The following is a 21319-nucleotide window of genomic DNA, read 5'->3' as shown; positions in this document are numbered from 1 at the left end:
GAATACCACAGAAACACCTGGCTATTTATCGCCAAGAATGCCAGTGAAACTAGATGTTATTGCTCGGAATGCGAATGCAACATCACATTATAGTTATAATGCGAGTGTTTCACCTGACCATTTTAAGTACTAGAAATACAAGTGCTACACCTGGAAATTAGTGCTTAAAATACCGAAGAATGCGAACACATGTTTGTCATTGCAATAAGCCTTTTTGAAATATGGCGGGCACAAAAGGTGAGGGCGTACTTTGAAGTGAGTAATCTTTTGTCAGCTGAGAAGAATACAAAAGATTGCTCACTTCAAAGTACGCCCTCTCCTTTTGTGCCCGCCATATTTCAAAAAGGCTTATGAATGCGAGGGTAACACCTATTTGTCTTTACTAAAATAGTTTATACTCCGATATTTTCTATGCCAAAATCGCAGCCGAGAACAGAAAAACAAACGTTGCCCTTGTTGGCCTTGTTGCAACAGAACATACGTGCAAAGAGTTTCAGTAAAAACTCTGATTCTTGGCACTGACAGTCAGGTGCTTTGTTGAGGGAAAGTCTATGATGCCGACGGGGATGCCGAACACCTTTGAGTGAAAGGGTTCTGATTCTTATTGGTCAATATCCAAAATGCATTCAACCCTACTCAAATTCAGAAACGTCTAAGAACAAAGTGAGAATCAAAGTCAGTCATTATTTCCCTAACTACAAGTAAAATTTATTCACGTGAATAATGACCCATACAGCACCAATTTAGATTTGTAATAACATCATATTCTAAGGCATTACATTATACAAGGTATACAACCACTTGTCTTAACAATTACAAACTTTAAGAAAAACAATAAATAACAAATTGTCAATATTTTAAAAATTACTTTCAAATACAAAAAATTAAGTACAAGTTTTGACCATTATACTGTTGATAAGTTGTGAAAGAACAGAACTTGGAAGAATAGTTTGATCATATTTTTAATATTCATCTAAATGTATTTAGCATTGAGCATCTAAATATAAAAACAAAAGTAAGTAGTCCTGAAACTTCATGCACGTGCTAGATTATAATCAATTAATTATCAAATTCGTAAAAATCAAGGAAGTATTTCGTGATGTTCATGTTACTCTTCAGTTGTATATACTTAATGCATAGTAGGAGCAATGCAATGTTTGAGATTTGTGAGGACAATTTCGTTGCTTTAATATAATTCTTTGGAGTCGTCTTGCATGCAAATTAAAACATCATTTGCTATAATAGTTCAATAATAATTCATTCATAACTCCACATTTCCTGCCCAATTTCTTCTTATTTAATGACACTTATTTTCTTATTATGTACAATATGAATAATTCAAATATAGATGAGCCAATAGGTTACACAATCATCATTTGCAAGCCGATACACTCTTCTATTAAAGGTTCCAAAATGCTTCGTTATTTGCCCTCTCAGGAGCACCTTCTTAAAAGGAACCATATAAAGGATCTTTGGTCATTCTGAGGAATGTTTCTGGCTCTCTAAATAGGCTGCAGAACCTAAACTCCTCGAAAAAAGTTTGGGAAGTTTTTTCAAGCATCTATATATCAGATTATTTGTGACATGTTCGTATCGTGTTGTATGTCAATGGACAGCTACTTTGTTCCCCTTTTCAATGACACCACATTTGAAACAATCATCTTTTTCACGGCTGGCTGAGTGAATGCAGTGGGGTCTCAAACAGAATGTGCCAAATTGACCGTTATTCTGTGCAGCAAGCTGCAATCCCATATCTTCGCAATCTGGGACCTAATGACAAGATGACAACGCTCGCCCCCACAGAGTATTCAACGACTCACAGAATATATGAGTAGGGAGAATGGTATGGCCTGCCATCAGCCCGATTAAACACTTCCAGCTTGGTCGTGCTGTGTGTGCCAGAGTAGCCAATGCAACCACATTGAATGACCTACGACGAATCCTGGTTGAAGAACAGAATGCCATCACACATCAACGTGTGACTAGACTGGTGAACAGCATGAGGAGGAGGTGCCAGGGTGTTGTGATGGTTTTTCCACCCGCTATTGAGGTTAGTGACTACTACACTGACTAGTGTTGTTTGAGCACAGAATAATGGTCAATCTTACACATTCTGTTTGACACCCCACTACCCACTACATACACAAGACGTGTATTCAGCCGTGGAAAAGGTGATTGTTTAAAGGGGTGTCAGTGTAAAGGGGAACAAAGTAGCCGTCTATTGATAATGTAACACGATATGAACATGTCACAAATAATCTGAGATATAGATGCTTAAGAAAACTTTTCAAATTGAGGAGTTTATATTGGTTCTTTGAATTTCCAGGAAACCTTTTTTAGGGTTGTATTGAATGGCTACGCATTCCGATTGCTGAATCACTACTTAAAATTTACAATCATATAGTAACATAATATAGCGTTTACCTATACATATCTAGGTATGATATGGTGTCTGGGTTTTCCTAATTGATTAAAATAACCGAAAATAAACCAATAGTGATTTATATTGCACAAAAGGTTCTTGGCGGTCATTTTTATTTTCGTACAGATTACATACGTTTTTTTATAACGACTGACAAAAAGCAAGACAAAATGTGACACATCTGGTCCACTCAGACTAAAGTCGGCTTTTGTAATGTTAATTTTCTTTTTTTTTTTTTAGTGTTTTTTTTTGGCTCCATATTTTTTATTGTATCTCAATTTCATCATAGCCGACTTTGGCCTAATTGGATAAGATCGAGTCACAAATTAGGTCGTAACTAAACACGGGTTTGAATCGATACAGTAACCTGAGCATCAGCTAAAAACTAATTATTACAAAATTATAAACGGCAAGTAGTGAGTTGAAAACACAATTACATTCGAGAAAATCATTTAAACCATTATCACTGTTCATGAAATAACGAAAGGAAGACCTTAATATGGAGTGTAATAGCAACATTTTGAAGTTATTGGCCATGTTGGTTATACAGACAATGTCGGCAGATATCCTGCCTTCGTCAGTGGATGTCAGTTCTTGATGGTTTGGAAACAGGAAGTTTCTCTTTAAAATGTTGCTATTAGTATTAACTCCAAATTAATGTTACCAATGTATTTCTGATCAATGACAAAAGGAAGACGCATCCATATAAAAGCTAGCTATCAGAAAAACAGAAGTGAGCATTGTCGAGGAAATAGAAAATATTTTACTTTTGGTAGCATGTACTATTTCCTAGGATGTGAAAGTCATCGTGGTCACGGGTGCGACTCTTACCGAGACAATTAATAGCAAGCACACCATCACGAGTAAAATGAGAAATAAATGAAGGCAAAACGTGCACCAATCCACTTAATACATCTTGTTGGTTTAAAGATTACCAATGTCCAATTTTATACACAATAACAATATGTAAAAATAACCTGCAATAGATTTCCCGAAATGCATTTCGAATAAAGCACACCTGAAGTGACGAAGTGTGTGTACTTATTTGCAAGATGCATTTCAGCATACATGTTATCTATCTTATACAATTAAGTAGGTATAATAACAAAGAGGGCAAGACACTTTGGATAGACTCTATAATTATATGAGGTATTAAGCTATTATGGCATGTTCTTTATTTCAGGTAAACAATTTAAAGGCTGGATAAACACAAAATCCCAGAATAATTTCTCACTCAAAACAACACAAATTTTATTTTGCGCAATGTTTCAAAATATTTTACATAAACGTTGCTTAAAAATCTGCATAAATTTGCATATTGACATTACTCTGACCTATGGCCGTTTCGGAGTAAGATTTTGCACTTTAAATACTGGCTTTCTTAATCTTTTTAATCTAAATTTTTAAAAACTGTGTTAACCTTAAATAGTTACCTGTACTGAGATCAAAATGTAAGTGCTTCCCATCATAAATTGCATCTGCTTGTCTCATTTTACATAATTCTATCTATTTTTAGTTTATTTATTAACGCTACCATAGCGACAGTGATCTTAACACCCGAGATCTTTACAGCACCTTCAGATTTTTGGAAGTTCGTTTTACTTATAGTTTCTTGTGTTATAAGGCGAAGTATAATAAACATACTCTGTATTTTTAAACAATAAGGGTTTGATTTTACAACAAATATAATATACTATTCACATTTAAAAATCTATTTTCGTGATTAATTTGCTATAATTGCGTTATATAATCGCAACTGCAAAATATAGCTTGATTTGAAACTATGTTTGTGAAGACTCTTACGTCCATATAATTAAATGTATATATAAAAGATGTTACTTTTACAATTTACTATACATTTAATATCTACACTAATACAATGTAATTAACATCATGAGTTATATGAATATTGTTCCATTCATAAGTATATAAATGTGAAGTGTTTTATTGGTTTATGTGCGTTTATCATCACTAGTCCAAACAAAAACATCTGAATATCGCACATGAAATAAACCTGACATCTGAGAGATTGCGATTTCTTACGTCAATGCTTACGTATACGCGTACGCTAGTTGAATCAATTGAACAACAGTATTATAGTGATTTTCAATCGATTTAACTGGCGTACTCGTAGACGTAAACGTAAGCATTGGCGTATAAGAAATCACAATCTTTCAATTGCCATTCAATCAATTAACGTGCTTCGGGCCTTCGGACCATTTTATTGCTACAAAAGCAATCTGACATTTTTCTGTTTCTGCAGGCAATTTTTTTATCAGCACTCTGCAGACAGGTTCTTTAGCTCTTTTATTCGGAATAACTCCAAGGTCCGAGATTATTTTCAGAAAAGTAATTAAACATATAAATATTATTTCTTCAATGAATGGAACAACACATATACTGTTTTTTTTTGTAAGGCTAAAAATTGAATGCACCCGTCAATCCAACCAATACGTGATCCTTTATAGACAGACAGTTGACTCGAGTTGTTACTTTGGCTTTTGATCGCTGATGATGATAATGCAGCATTGATATTAATATCTAACAGAAGACACAGGGCTAACATCCTGATCTTTGGGCGACCATATTAGACGCACATGTCTTTGGTATTTCAAGTCCACGATGTACAAAGTTACAAAGGTCTTGACACCCACTGCAACATGGAGGAAATGCACACAGAAATGCGTACCAAACTCCACAAAATATACCAATCGGCCATCCTAAAGCTATGAGAATTATAGCCCATACGATACTCCACAGCCATCCACAGCTCGCCATCTTGGATTTAGAATTTTAGCTCAAAACTTGGTCGTCGTTAAAACTTGGTCAATTACGTTACTGAAGTAACATGCAGTATACACTATGTCATGCAACGTGCAGACTACTTGTCTGTAGCAAAATGAAAAATGAAAGAGAGAATTAGAGGGATTAAAATGTAGTAGTTTACATAGAAGAATGATAGATGTTAGCCTTCTGAAAATGGAAATTGTTAAATGAAGAAAGGTTAAGTAAGATGTAACAATCTGAAAGACATAGTGTTAACACAAATGACAGAGAAAGGAAGTCATTATTTTCTACTACTTTCTATTGACATTGATGTTTAAAACGGCAAAACACTACGGTATTATCATTTTAGTATATACACATTTTCATTGGTTTCACTCTATCTAATAAATAAAACAAAGAAACAAAGAATGTGGCGCTTGGGAATTGGCTGACAATCCAAGATGGCCGTCTAGCAACCGCTCTTTTGGGTCACCATATTTGTTGAGCATGTCTTTGGAAGTTCCACGCCTTTGTGAAGAAAGTTCGCTAAGTCCAGGCACCCTGTGCAACATGGCGGGAACGCGCATATTATTGCATATAGAATACCGCATAAGATGCCTATTGGCCAGCCAAATATCAACAAAATAATAAGCCAAATGATACTCCATAGCCAGCCGCAACTTGCCATATTAAATCAATCTGCGTCGGTTTGGTTAATGTAAGGTAAAATAAAACAACACTGCTTTTTTTGTGACGTCTGCTGAAACAAAACAAAAATATAAAATAAAACGAAAACGTTGTAAGTACGGTGAGCATATACGAGTAAATCATTATCATCATTATCATGTTTATGTCCTGTAAATCCACTTATGCGAAGCACCCACATTACGTATACGCGTAATGATGGACATGATTGTGGCTCGCTTCATTTGCTTTGGAACTTACGGACCATCAGAATGTGACAACACTTCAACGAAACAAAACGTACAAAATAAAACACAAGCGAATAATATATCACATGGTGATGTTAATAACTAGATGGTGAGATGTCTTCGGACGTTCTGTGTCAAAATAAATCTTCTGGAAATATTAGCACAATTGGTAATTAGGCAGCATAATGGTTTCAAATTATATTCGTTTTCAGTCGTTACAAATTCCATGCTTATATAAAAACAAACATCACTCGTTTTTTCTTTAAGCGACCATTTATACACACAACTATAACTTGATGAACATCTTCAAATGAATTCGTGACATCTAGCATCCACGCTGAGCGAGCATATTTTCAGAGAAAGTTTTTGGCAGTTCAGCTCCTCTTTGCAGAAAGTTCGCTATGTCACTACATCCGCTACAACATGGTGGGAAGGCAGAAAAGAAGGAATACAACAGGCCTGCGATGAGACCTATCGGCCAGCCGACGAACAACAGTAAGAGCAACCACAAAATGCTCCACATCCAACCACAATTTGCCATTTTGTATATTTCCTTCCTTGTTCGCTTCCAATGAAATAAACGATTTGTTAGTATTCCTGGCTGTCACTGTAAAGAAATATAAAAAACAAACAATTGAGCTCTTTAGTAAAAAACGATAAATATTATTTGATTAAGACAATTTAAATGATAATTTGTAATTAAAATAATAATTTGATATATATTATGTATTTTAATATTTGCAATATTCAACATTGCAATATTTTAAAGATTGTTTTCAAATTCTTTTTTTAATTAATTCAAATTACTCACCTTACACGGAGCAATCAACTTTAAACGTCTTTGTAACTCAACCTGCAGTCTGAGTCTGAGCTCTTACTTTATTGCGTCCTGTATGTCGTATAGTTATAAAATAGTACATGCCTATTCCTTATCTAAGGGCACTTAATTTAAGGAAAATCATCAAATTAAAATAGCCCAGTTGCCGGGTGTAGACATAATTTATATTTCATTTCTTTATTAGCTTCCACAGATATGATTTAAGAAGCTTATATCCAATGATTATCATTATTGCTATCAGTATTAAAATAATTTGTCATGCTAAATATCTAGAAACATCTGATGTTACTGATTTTATAGTTTGGCAGTTTTCATTAATGTGTTCGCACAATGAATGTTAGTGTCCTTTTTGGGCGATTTCATTTTATTTTTCTCTATAAAAGGCAGGAACGGAGCAAATCCCATATATGGAGAGTAAATTTGATCAGACTTCCTGCTAAGCTTGTACGTGCTTGTAATAGACAACCCATATCTTTTATATTATCTTTGGCTGTTTCGGAGTAAGATTTTGCACTTTAAATACTGGCTTTCTTAATCTTGTTTGTTATAAAAAATTTTAAACTGTAACCTTAAATAGTTACCTGTACTGAGATCAAAATGTAAGTGCTTCACATCATAAATTGTATCTGCTTGTCTCATTTTACATAATTATGTCTATTTTTAGTTTATTTATTAACGCTACCATAGCGACAGCGATCTTAACACCCGAGATCTTAACAGCACCTTCAGATTTTTGGAAGTTCGTTTTACTTATAGTATCTTGTGTTATAAGGCGAAGTATAATAAACGTATTCTGTATCTTTAAACAATAAGGGTTTGATTTTACAACAAATATACTATACACATTAAAAAAATCCATTTTCGTGATTAATTTGCTCTAATTGTGTTATGTAATCGCAACTGCAAAATAAAACTTGATTCGAAACTATGTTTGTGAAGACTCTTACGTCCATATAATTAAATGTATATATAAAAGATGTTACTTTTGCGATACTATACATTTGGAAAATCCCTGATGGTTTACTATAAAAACAGAATTGTAAACAAGAATTCTTGGCAGACCTGTATCGATGTGATTGTAATATGTGGTTGGTGTAGTTACCTCTCAAAAATGAGAGCAATAATAAATAAGCTGGATACTCAGAGAGTACCACAAAGTGTGGCCATGGAGGATTCCTTCAGTGCTACAAGTTCAGCCTTGTCAGTTTTGTCTTCAACGATATGCTGAAATTATGGTTATTATTTCGGAGCTACGAAAATGGACCAAAGTAAGACGTGAGTCTACTGCGGATTGATTTGAACTTTCTGGACAAGGTTACAATTATTATCATCTGGATACAGATCTGACAGGCTGTAATAGCCTTTATCATTGAGACAGTTTATAGTGTTGTTCTGGGCTAGCTAATGTGCTTACAGTCCAATTCCTTTAAAGAAAGGAAATTGCGAACCAGAAATATTTTATGTACTCAATGTACTACTACCTGCCAGTGTTGTCGGAGAAAATCTAGTTTACGTCAAATGCGTACTTCTTCCACGAAAGGAAGTTATTTTCTTCTGTCGACTTGCTGAAGTCTGGTTTATGAAACAACACATCTGTCTAAGTAAGTGGAAACGGTCTGTTTCCTGAAGAAATTGTGTAAAAGGTGAAAATAGCACCATTTTGGAGATAGAGAACGGCGCATGGAGTTAAAGTGTTTGGAGAACTGCACAAAGAGTAAAGTGTGGAGAAAGCGCACTATTTCTGAGCAAGGATTCATACGTAAAGGATGTTACGCATAGGATTATAACTGCAAGTCTTCAGTGGACTTCGCTGAACAGTAATCTTCGCAGGACAAGTGAATCAGAATATACATCAAGAACATGAACTTTACAATCAACTACAAGATGAAGGCTGCCGGATAAGTAACTTTGCTAAAGTGTATCTGTATGATTCATTGTATGTGTTTATGTTGACTCACTATAAAGTACTATTGTTAAACCATACTTTTCTTTGATTAAAAGTCTTAAATATTGTTAACTTAATTAATCAGTGTGTTTTGTTGTGCACAGGTAAATTTGGGGAAAAGGTGTTTTGGCCTTGAGTCAGATAGTGCGACTCGTAAAACTGTCGAAGTGACGTAATAATTGGATTAACTACCATAGCAATGGATGAATACAATTTTTGAATAGATCGCCCTGCACTACAAGCATATTGCACTAATCACCTGTGCATGTCAGCAAACATAGATTGAATACAATACCGCTCTTTTCAAAGATACTAATCTTACAGGTGCGAGTGGTTAGTATTTCTTTGACATCTACGGTTCAATGCATAGGTACCGCGTGAAATATGTAGTGCAGGCGATCTATTCAAAATTGTATTCATCCATTGCTATGGTAGTTAATCCGATTAATTCCGTCATTTCGACAGCGAATAGAAACGGCCAAAATCAGTCAAGTGTGTCTTTCTTTATGGACAAAGTGGACCAAACGCTATTTGGTGGGTCGTCTTTATAGTTTTTACACCATCATAACCAATTTACACCAAATAAAGTTTTCGTAAGCGTAAACATTACTGATTTAATGACATTTTAAATGCTATAAAATCAGTTATATGTTCAACTGAAATTTAAAAAAAGTAACAAGGGTCGTCACCTGTTCATAAAGTACACGACGTGAATACAAACACAATGATAATTCTATTTTTGATGTACAAATGCAAACAGAAAACAACAACACATAATTTTCATTACATCAGTTGTTTATTTATTCAAATAGTAGTAGTAGTAGTTCTAAAATAATTACACCAACTTTTGATCTAATCTAGATGTAAAAACGTCTTTGGCCCAACTTTCACTAAGAATAGGTAAGTGAAAACTTGTAATGGATAAAAAAGGCACAAACATTTATGTTTGGTACGTACGGATAAGGCACTACATTAGTATACAAATATAGCTGCTGAAGAATCAGCGGATGTAACATACTGGGTTAAATACGTATAATAAGGAAATCATACTGTCTATTACAACAACAAAACAAAACAAAAAATAGACGTTGTCAATACATAGAATGCAACATTCGCCTCTGTTAGAACTCCTTTAGCAGAAATACAAGGATTTTGTTTTGGTAGTACTCAATAAATGCTCATCATGATGAAGCAAATAACGTTATCTGTTGCTGTCAAACGTGCTTTGTTATTTTAACAACATTTCTAAACATGTAATAACACTTGCAGCATTTTTACACATTTATAATATTAATATAATGTTCCTAAATACAACAAATGAAAAATAATATATAAATATTATTCTACGTGAATATGCCTAAAACAATTTTGGACATATCGAATAATCTGATCTCCAAGGGATCGTGAAAGATGGCACTCTTTTGTCCAATAGGAATTTGTGTTATAGAGGCACCGCGCCAGGGATACTAACAAATCTACGACAGAAAACTGAATTACATGCTGTTTTTGACAAAATTTTGACATTCTATGTCACGTATGTTTTGACGTGCGATATTCGTGACATTTGTATAGCGATGATAAACGGCGTATCGTGATCTTAATGAGAGTTTTATCAAGTTTATCTTGTGTCATCGAACGACAAAATGGCGGCAAGACAAAGTTCCAATTCCTGAGGTCAAGGTTTAGAGTTCAATCGTGTCCTGTAAAATGAAAACGTCTGCAAAACGAAAGAGCGCGTAATTTGTAAGCGAATGTGGCGTGGAACGTCGTAACTGTTCTTCACAATGACACCATCATTTGTCAATTTGGCTCACTTCAAATTCCTTCCTTTGACACCTGATAACATGATCCAATAGATATACATGTAGTTGTCAATTGCTGTAGTGTGGATTCACGTGAACCAAATGTTGACGTTAATATCAAATCAGTACCACATATTTGTGTCATTCTTTTCTGTACTATCTTTTTGAATATATACATTTAACATTAACCAGTCCAGTCACCAGTCTAGTTATAGGTTGCTAGTTTCCAGTGTATTTTAAACAAACGTTATAAATGAGCCAACTAAACATTGGAAAGAATAAACTATATTTGGCAAACTAATTGTTCTCAAAGTCGTATGTTTGGTTTCCAAGCAATACATTATATACACACAAGTTGTTATTAAAAAGTCAATAGATATTGTCAATGTGCAGCACCATAGCGCTAATAGTATAACTAAGGAACTAGTCGCATAGTGGTTTTTGATCCCGGATATACTCTCCAATAGTTTGAGGTAATTTGACGACTTTCTCCAATAGTTCCATAATGTCTTTGCAGAAGCTTATACAGACTGCAAATGGCATGGCACACACCCATACACCAGCAACAAAAAATGCGATTGGCCATCCAAAGAATATGAGAACAACTATCCAGCAGATTGCCCATAAGATGCCTGCTCCACCACCCTTGCCACCGCCTTCACCTTCTCCTGTGCCCGCACCTGCCATTGTATCTGCTTCGAGATTTAAATCCACAAATCAGATAAATAAGGCACTTTATGGCTTGATTGGAAGATCGCTTAATATGGAATCTGAAAAGAAAAAAATAAATGAACATGTTTATCATTGTTCATTATATACATGATATTTACCATTGGTTTAATATGTCTATAGATAATGTGCTTGATATTGTTTTCATTAAAAAAATCTCCCAAAACACAAACTCTGGGTCGGTCGGACCCGTAAAATAGGGTTTTTATTTCGTGGCCTTTGAAGATACCTTCAATACTAAGGCTGAAATATTGTATGGGCTGAAATAAGCAACATGAACTTGTTAGTCTATATTAATTTTGATTGGCATTTGAAAAGCTGCAATTGTTTAATAGCACCAAATATTCGTTAGCTTTAACAAGCAATCGATATTTTGTTAATAATTAAAATACGATTTATAATTGCACAGCCTGGTTGCCCGGCCTGGTTGCACAGTTGAGTCAGTTTTTGGAGCTATTTTCAATGTGAAATATTGTGTTGGACTTTTGCTTGGTTTGAAATAACCGAAACACAAATCAAAATTGTGTGGAAACCTGAATTTTGTTCCTCATTTTCATGATCGGATCGTTAAAATATTTCGCTATAGCGGGAAAGATCGGTAATGAATATAGAAGTTATCTTTCCCCCCTTTTTTAATTAATGTGTGTGAGCTAAGTATTCTAGAATACTTTGGTGTGAGAGAGAGGATGCATCTGTACTTGTAGCATGCATGTACATTGTACAAGTACAAGTACAACTGCATATGTGAAGATTTCGAATTAACCAGAAAAAGGGAAAACGACAACTTTTCTCTGTTTCTTAAACTAAAATTTACTGAACTTTCACCTTTTTTTGTTACTTGAAACATTCCGATGGTTTGTTAAGTTTGATTCCCAATACCATTCAAGAAACGCCAGCTTTGAATTAGCCCCATATAGTGCACGAGTGTTATATTGAAGCATATGAATTTATTATATCTAAAAATATAGTAATAGCCTGCGAATTTACCTATAAAACTCGTAATAGTCTCACGCCCACTTTCAACGCTATACTATCTATTGAAATATGTGAAAGCATATACGCATATAGATGTTTGGAAATAATAATTCCTACATAATATCTATACTTACATGCAAATAGTGGTAAACCCCAGGCAATGCAAAAAGCTCTCAAAACACCTATACTTCCTCACAATAAGTTCTTTTTCCAGAGCTAGTTTGAAGGCAACATGCGATGCGAGCAAGAATTAGACTTTGTGCCCAACCCACTCAAATATTGTAAATTGTCAGAGATTGGCAGATATATTATTGACCCTGCTGCTAGTTTAACCCAGGACACTGGCGGTGGAGCACTGAGTTGACATACTACTCTAGTGTAAACTTGAAATCGTTGATTTAGCCGATACCATTTTTGGCCCGGGGATTATCAATCGGACAAGGTTAATGTGCCGATAAACGATTATAATGGTTCACTGCATCTCAAAAGACGAATTATTCCAGTAATTACATGATGTATTGCACAAAATCAATAAATGAAATATATTGGAATTTGGGTCAAATTTGCACAGATTCATATTATTGAAGTTTTGTTGAACGTTTAATAAACTTTTGACTTTTATATTTAAAGTTAAAGTATTTTAATGCAATTTAAACCTTAAACGATTTTAAAAGGGACTATAGAACAAAAGTTCTTCAAACAAAACATTTGCAATGTTACTATGGTATGTATTTGTTATTGTACGATCGTATGTCAAATCATAAGCTATCATAGATGTACATGTACATGTATTGAAGAGAAACTGCATAAATTCCTGAGGTCTTAAAAATAACTAAGTCTTTACAACACCGGGTTTTAAATTGCACTTTCACAGGTCACATCCGAGGAAGAAAGTTTTGAATGTAAACAAAAATTGCCATCGTTCTGAAGCTAAACATGCATGAATATACAGGGTGTAACAATAAAATTTGTACAATTTTGAAAATAGAATGACACAAGTATGCCGCTTATTTTTTGGTTTGATATTTATACGTCTATCAAGATTTTGCTAAGCTTTGTACCAATAAAATCGACGTTATACAAGTGAAGATATGGCCAATTATGTTACCTAGTCTTAAAACCGCTTGGGCCACTTTTGTCTAAGTGTTACAAAAGTGACTGAATAGAGTTGAACCATGGACCAGTTGGACGATGCTCTTATGATAGGCAGTTTTAAACAATGGGGTATTCGAAGTGGTAGAAATGATTACATAATAGAATATCTCCTTGAGTTTTTAAAGTCACAACTAAGCAATGACATAACAACCTCATTTACTAGAAATTGTGGCTGCAGCTCAACAACTTCAACCCCAATTCACGTTGGAAGAGCGTATTTTTATGGTTGTGACATTCGGTAGCACATGGAGTCAAGCAGAAACCATAAGATTGTCTATAGCTCATTTCCCAAACTCACGTCTTCCATCAAGGCATACAATTACATATAACTATGAGAAGTATGTAGACTTTGTTAACAGAAATGCTGGCAATAGTGGTCGCCCCAGAACAGCTAGAAGCCCAGCTAAACTTAATTTCAAAATCTTATTGTTTTGTACTTTCTCAGTTTTACCAATGATATCTCAGAGATATGAGAAATTACTTTATTTATAAGATAATTTGTAAGAAATTTCACGACTTCATTTATAGATTTTAAAGAAATATTATATAATTATTAAGTTCATTTAATTATATATGAAGAAACACCACTTATGATTCTTTTATGCCAGTTCTTTGATGTTTAATGCACGATAAGCATATCTACGCGGTTCAAACTTTATATGCGCAAACATGGCAAAAGTGGCCCAACACGTTTTCTGGACGATTTAATTAATCGGACATAACTTTTGAACCCAAGCTAGTAAAGAAACCAACTAAACGTCTTCTTTTAGCCAAGATATTACTGATTGTATTGCATATAACATTTTTGCCATAACTCCTTTAGTGTTTTCATGAGAAGTCAAAATGTAATTGTATAAATTTTATAGTTACACCCTGTACATGACAACGTAATGATGCTTTGGAATTTCATTTTGACCCTGTGACATGAATATGCAATATATTTTAAAGATGGCATATACAAGAGTAGGCCTATACACTGCAATTCAGGGAGGATTTGTCTGTGTTTGAAGATATATTTGTTTTAATATGTTTGCATATAGGGTGTACTTTCATCAATGGGCCATTTGATTAAGGTTATCTCTTTTGATAGTATTGATGATAAAGTTGTGTATTCTTTTCATAAAGTTCAATAAGCTTGTTGGAGTTCAATAAGGAGTTGAACCTAATTTTTACCAAACCGATCATAATTTTCGTATGATTATGAATCAATAGAAAATTGTTGAAGGCATTAACATGTTAACGAAATGTACCATGATCCAGATGCATTCAGTGCCAATAATTCCATCCCTATATATATTAAATGTATTCATTGACATGATTGAGGTAAGTGCTCTGTTAGTCATTCACTGATGCTGTTGAACGTGAACATGTTTAGCTCTGTGTAAATGTCACGGTATATAGACCAAAATGACAAACAGCAGTCGGGTGGTAAAGTGCAAGAATATCCTATCTGCAATAGCTGCCCTATAGACATATGACAATTTCTTCATTCTTTAGTGTACACATATGACACCTGGCAGCCAGTGCAGATAGGGCCTTCTTGCAATAACTCCATAAGCTTTACCACCAAGTTCAAAGTACCTATCAGTCAGTCACTGAGTCTGAAGATGAATGGTAAAGTCAATAGTATCAGGTCATGTCGTGTCCAAGTTCAATTAACTATTATTACCGTATGGATGCAAGTATTCATTAATCTTTATAATTATAAAAATATGAACAAAAGGCGTTTTTCATAGTGGCAAGTAAGCCAAGTATATAGTTAAGTTAATTACCGGTATTATATATTCATGATGTTTGGCGATAAAAAAATTGCACAATTATTGTATTTTCCTTATTTCCATAAATCAAAGTATCAATTATACATTAATACAAATATTTCTGACCATATATGGTCATATAAGATGGGAGTATACATGTGTTATATTCATGTAAGCCTATGTATGATATGATAGACCAGACATCTGCTATCCCCATACACTGGGCGAGCTTATCATAAAATGAGCTGTCATGCAAATGAAGAGATTCATACAATATTTCAACATCGACCATTTTACACTAGCAATTAATTACAAGTTTTCAACATGTATTTCATATGCACTAAATATTGTAAAATGCTTCAATCAAACACAATTTAATATTGGTGTTATCCCGTCATCGATATTAATCGATTCATTAAATCATTGTTTTAACCCGAAATCAATATTTATTCTATATTTTGATTTACACTTTGCACATTTTAAACAAAATTTGATATTAATTTTAAAAGCACAATTCCAAATAAGGGTGAACTAATTGCTAATACACTTTGCTAATTGCTAATACACTGACCCAAAATCAACATTAGTTCCAGATGACCTGACTGCTATGACGATATGCATTAAGAAAAATATCTCGTCTATTAAGGGCTGGGGTATGAACGTTTGGACAGTATTTATTGTGGGACATTAGAGCACATCAGACATATCGAATTGCATTCTGAATACGAAGAATGTCATTCTGATATCAAATAATTTTGATTTTTTAAATTCGCAATTTAATACACATTTTATGGCAAATCATTAAAATTGATATTTTTGATATTTAACAGTACTTGAAGTAAACTTTATAAATCTGATGATTTATACTTAAAGTGTATGTAGGTGGGATGAAAAGCCGACGATCAATTGAAAATTTTGACCTTTCGTATTGAAGATATGGATTTTTTTCCCAAAACACCCAAAAAATTAGGTCTTTTGGGAAAAAATCCATATCTTCAATATGAAAGGTCAAAATTTTCAATTGACCGTCGGCTTTTCCTCCTGCAACATACACTTTAAGAATATGTCATTAGATTTATATAATTTACTTCGAGGACTGTTATATATCAAAAATTTGAAAAATATCTAATTTTTATAATTTGTCGTAAAATTTGTATTATATTGTGATTTTCAAAAATGAAAATTATTTGATATCAGAAAGACATGCTTCGTATTCAGAATGCAATTCGATAGGTCTGAGGTGCTCTCATGTCCCACAAAAAATACTGTCGAAACGCAATAAACGCTCATTTTAGATCCCTTAAGGCATGCCTGGATGTTGCAATCTTATATAATTGGCTCGTACTAAATATTGTCTTAGATGTTACTCACTGTCATGGTCGAATTGGCTAGTTATTTACGGCAATATCCGATCTACAACGATGTATACAATATGTAACATGTACAGAACATATACAATTGTACGTTGCTCAATGTAACAAGAACATTCCTACAATTTTGGGGCGTGGTCGTGATGTAAGAAATTAGGTGCTGATTTTGTTTTTCAAAATGGTTATTTGTCAAATTTAAATCAAATACTGGCACAAAATTGACACTGATCAATCACTCCACATCTTCTGTTAACCGCGCGTTGGTTCTCACTGCTAATTAATTATTGTCCGCGCCCTTTGCTCATTTCATACGTTCTTGAAACAACCAGGTCATCATTTGTCTACTGAAGGAGACAAGCTGTACGAGTATAGCAAATGCTTGCACTACTTGCACTACAGATGATTTTGCCATATGGAAATTATTACCATGAGTCATATACATTCAAACATGCTGAAAACATTTCAAAGATTCTTAAGAATAAAAATAATATTTTTCTCCTTTCATCGACAACATATATTTTTCCGTTTCATAAAATGTATTTTTCGTTTCATTAAATTATATTTTTGTTACATTTAGATATGAATTAAACATGATCAAAGTTGTTGATGAAGGCTTGGTGAAAAAGCTTGAAAACAAATTCAAAATAAATTGTAAAGTGCGTGTACAAAAATCTGTCACATTTTTCCTTCGCTGTTTCCTCATAGCTTATCAATTTGGGGCACAACAATATTGAACTAGTTTTCTGTTCCAAAATTGCCTTTAGTATTGACACGACATTTACATTTAAAATATTCCCAAAAAGGCATGTTTTTGAAGCTTTTTGAAACAATAGGTGTATGTCTAGTCAGTATAGGTCGAGCATATTTCCTACACGTCATTAATATCCAAGAGTATGATGAATGAGGCCTCATGTCACATGAAAAACACATACGTCATAAAAAAACATAGATTCAAAGAAGAAAAAAGGAAAATGCTAGAAGAGGTGAAATAATTGCGCTTTCAAAATCCTCTCACAATCAAAATGGCTTTAGTTGACCGAGCTTTAAGTTTGTAACACATGTAGACTTTTTTTTTATCATGGTGATGGATACAAAATCACCTAAAGACTGTAGAACAATTTTTGTGTATATTTTTGGTCGATTTGAAACTTTTCCCACGTGAAATAGGAGCTTTAAAATACATGTGGGAGACAGGCATGCAGAGGCGATATACAAAATGCGATTTAATACAAGTACGCTTGTAATAGCATCCAAGTAGGGATAACATTGATAATCGCTTTACAGCATGTCCAGCTCTGTGGTAATTTAAAAAATATCTTAATATAAAATTGTGTCATAATTTGCAAGAAAAAAAATAAAGTGATAGAATTTGGCGTTTGGCGGCACTGAGACGACGCCTATAACAAAATGCACATTAGTACAGATCGTTATATATAACTCTTAGGCTATACTTGAAATCAAAAGATTTTTTATTCAAATTTGAAGCTTTTTCTCTTCTTTATAGTGGGTCTGTAAATGAAATTTTTAAATTTTAATAATTAATATCGGTTCATGGGCTTCCTCATTATTTTGGAAATAACAATTCGCACCCTACCTAACCCTAAACCCAAAGCTATAACTCCAGCGCTAGACCCTAACTCTAATCTAAACCATAATCTTAACTCTAGCCCTAAACCATAACCCTAAAACACAGTGTGTGAAGAAGTTTGTTAACCAAATTGTTATATTTGTTTGTAAGATAACAAAAATATAGATTTAAAATTAAATTATAACCTAGATTATAACCAGTAATCACAGTTTTATAGTCTTTGACCTAAAATTTTAACTTTTATTTCATACCTTTCCGTATTTCAGATCTAACATAACATAGATATGTTTGTTTGTTTTCAATTTGCGTGATCAGATAATGCTACAAAATAAACATTCCCATTCAAATTCATACGAAGAAAAAAATCCTGAATTACAGAGCTCCTATATTAGCTATATCACTTGAACCTGCCATGTTTGCAGACTCTTGTACTGGCCTGACCTATCTATAGACGAGTTCAAGTGGTTCGTGTTTCCGCATAGTATGTAGGCTTATGTATAATATTAAAGATATCAGAAAGGTAATATCTAACATGAAAAAATGTCATTTGGTATCATTGCCTTTAGTGTCTGATTGCTGAATTTATCATGATCATATAAACAGGTCATTATTTTGTTTTAAATTCTAAAAAGTTCATAGTACACGCAAAAACATGTATGCACGTAGTTGTTTGTTGTTTACAGCCACTTTTTGACATTTTAGACCAAACATCACCCCGTTTTCAAGAAGGATTTTCAAATCACCACTACATAAAAACACAATAACACCTACAACCCACATCCCCACTCCACCCTACATACATATAGCAAAAAACTAAATATACTGTAAGCTTACAATAATAGCTTTAAAACACTTATAAGCAGTTATATAACAAAGTACCTAAAATAATGAACTTGACCAATTAAAACATAACATGATAATTTACAAAATAAAAAATAAAATCACAATAATGCAAACTTACCGATATAAACACCGAATCGACGATTGTTTCTCCAATCTCCAAATCACAAGGTGGACTGTAGCAAGATCACGAGGGTTTTGGGTTGCCAGGTTAAGGATGTAAACATCGTTGTTAAGATATATCGTGACCATAAACATGTGACATCCTTTGATTGGATTTTGGTTATCATAATACATTGTATGGTGTTTTCTTTCCGTCTGCTGTGGTGTCGTCTTTAACCCAATATTATTTAAAGTGAAACAAAGTCATATGTATAGGGCTACAATAATTGCCTTGGATTTTGATATTATGAAGAAACTCAAATCTTTTATCGAGTCAATGGCATTGAGAAATTTGAGATTGCCCATCAGATACCAACAAGGAGTTAAGACCGTTCGTAATATGAATTCTCTCAATTCATAATTAATCTTTAGTCGGACTTTGCTCACAAAATAACTATACACACTGGTAACAATAGTTATTTTATAGAGGGGTAAGGAATCCAATTACTTCACTGAAATTTCAGTGATTCAAGACAAGTGGTTTATTATAATAATTATGTGAAGAAATGAGGTAGGCCTACATTCTAGCGGTACCTCATTTTTTATCATAAATAACGTAACGCTTGTCTTGAGTCACTGTTATTCCAGTATAGTAACTGGATTCCTTTCCCCTATAATATAGGTTTCACTATAACTAGGCCTACATAACTTTTGTTACCAGTGTGTTATTATTTTTTGAGAAAAATGCAAAAATAGCCACAAATTTATCAAGGGGTGTAGTACCACCTTAATAGTGGCATCTAAATGGGAATTCAGGTTTACTTTCAATAAAAAACAACATTAACAAAAGGAGCATGACTATTGAAAAAAATGACGAATTAACTTGAATAATTATGCAAATGTGAAACATTTGAAAAGCAGAACTGCACAATATTTATCACCCTGCTAATATTAAACATGGTTAAATGTGATAAATAAAAAGCAAAGCATATAATATATGCTATATTATAGCAACGCTCTTCTTAACCATTGGCTGGTGCTTAATTTTCTGTCTCCTTTGCAAAAGAAACAAAATAGACAAAATGGAAAAAAAAAGAGATTCGTTAAATTAACTTTTTCCAATGTGTAACCATGGTAACCTCCTCACGAATTCCTCTACATTTGTAGATTCCGGCAATTAATAGACGCTCTAAAATAAAAGGCATCACAAATTTAAAAAGCAAACATTTATTGGTTAAACAATTTAATGCACAATACTGAAAGTGATTATTTTTCAATATACACATAATAAAAAGCATTTTATGAATATTTATATGTAAAACACATACACATCAAAGATATTAATCATGTAAAGGAAATCGATATTAAATATATGTGATGTTTATTAATTTTGTGACCAGTTCCTAAGGCTGACCTGGACTTTTTCTCAAAATAGCAACGCTTGTGGTGAAACGAAATACGAGCATTATTATCGTCTGCACAGTACAATTACAGCTATCTATCAGTCTTCTATCTAGGGTTGGGCTAAATCGGAATCACAATTTTCACATCGTTCACTTATTAAAAACATCCTATTTAAGATATTTATAAATTCTTACCTTTGACTTAATGTTAGGCAAAAGGTTAACTTCCAAGAGTAAGAAAGATCAAATCTGATAGCTTGCTACACCCTGGTATACAATTCAGGTTACTCTCATCAGGAAATGGTAGGTAGATTGTTTACACCAACAACGTTGCCGGTTCAGAATCCTAAAGTGAATCTAAAAATAGGTTTGAAAATCGCTCCAGGATTTTGTAAGCGATTGAACCGAAACGCGAGAAATTTGGATTAATAAAAACTAATTATTAAAATAACAGGAAACAAATATATACTTGAAACTTCCTCATACAGTATTTATGCAATGACAGCTGAGATTACTTAAATCAAACAAGATTTCATCTATAAAAGGCGAGTCAGAGTGATGTCTGAGCTAGCGGTGTTTGTAATATTGAGAAATAAAGCCCACACTCATAGGGACTGCATGAGTTGGAGTTCAATACGTGAGATCTAAAGGCTAATTGTAATGGGTTTTATTTTTTCGTCCTGAAATAAATAAAC

At 33.6% G+C, this 21319-nt stretch overlaps 2 long non-coding RNA genes across 2 annotated transcripts; both read right to left on the bottom strand.

Moving 5' to 3' along the window:
* Positions 1-683: 683 nt before the first annotated feature.
* LOC140152449 (uncharacterized) lies at positions 684-21005 on the bottom strand. The gene is made up of 2 exons (XR_011859020.1): positions 20820-21005; positions 684-5311 (listed from the first exon to the last, which is right to left on the bottom strand). It is a non-coding gene; the product is annotated as an uncharacterized lncRNA (long non-coding RNA).
* On the bottom strand, positions 10270-19300 carry LOC140152448 (uncharacterized). The gene is made up of 2 exons (XR_011859019.1): positions 19241-19300; positions 10270-11475 (listed from the first exon to the last, which is right to left on the bottom strand). It is a non-coding gene; the product is annotated as an uncharacterized lncRNA (long non-coding RNA).
* Positions 21006-21319: the final 314 nt, after the last annotated feature.

The sequence above is a fragment of the Amphiura filiformis genome, chromosome 5 (genome assembly GCF_039555335.1).
Source record: "Amphiura filiformis chromosome 5, Afil_fr2py, whole genome shotgun sequence".
NCBI lineage: Eukaryota > Metazoa > Echinodermata > Ophiuroidea > Amphilepidida > Amphiuridae > Amphiura > Amphiura filiformis.
The sequence above is the reverse complement of the archived record's forward strand: the minus strand, read 5'-3'. Positions and strand labels throughout refer to the sequence as shown.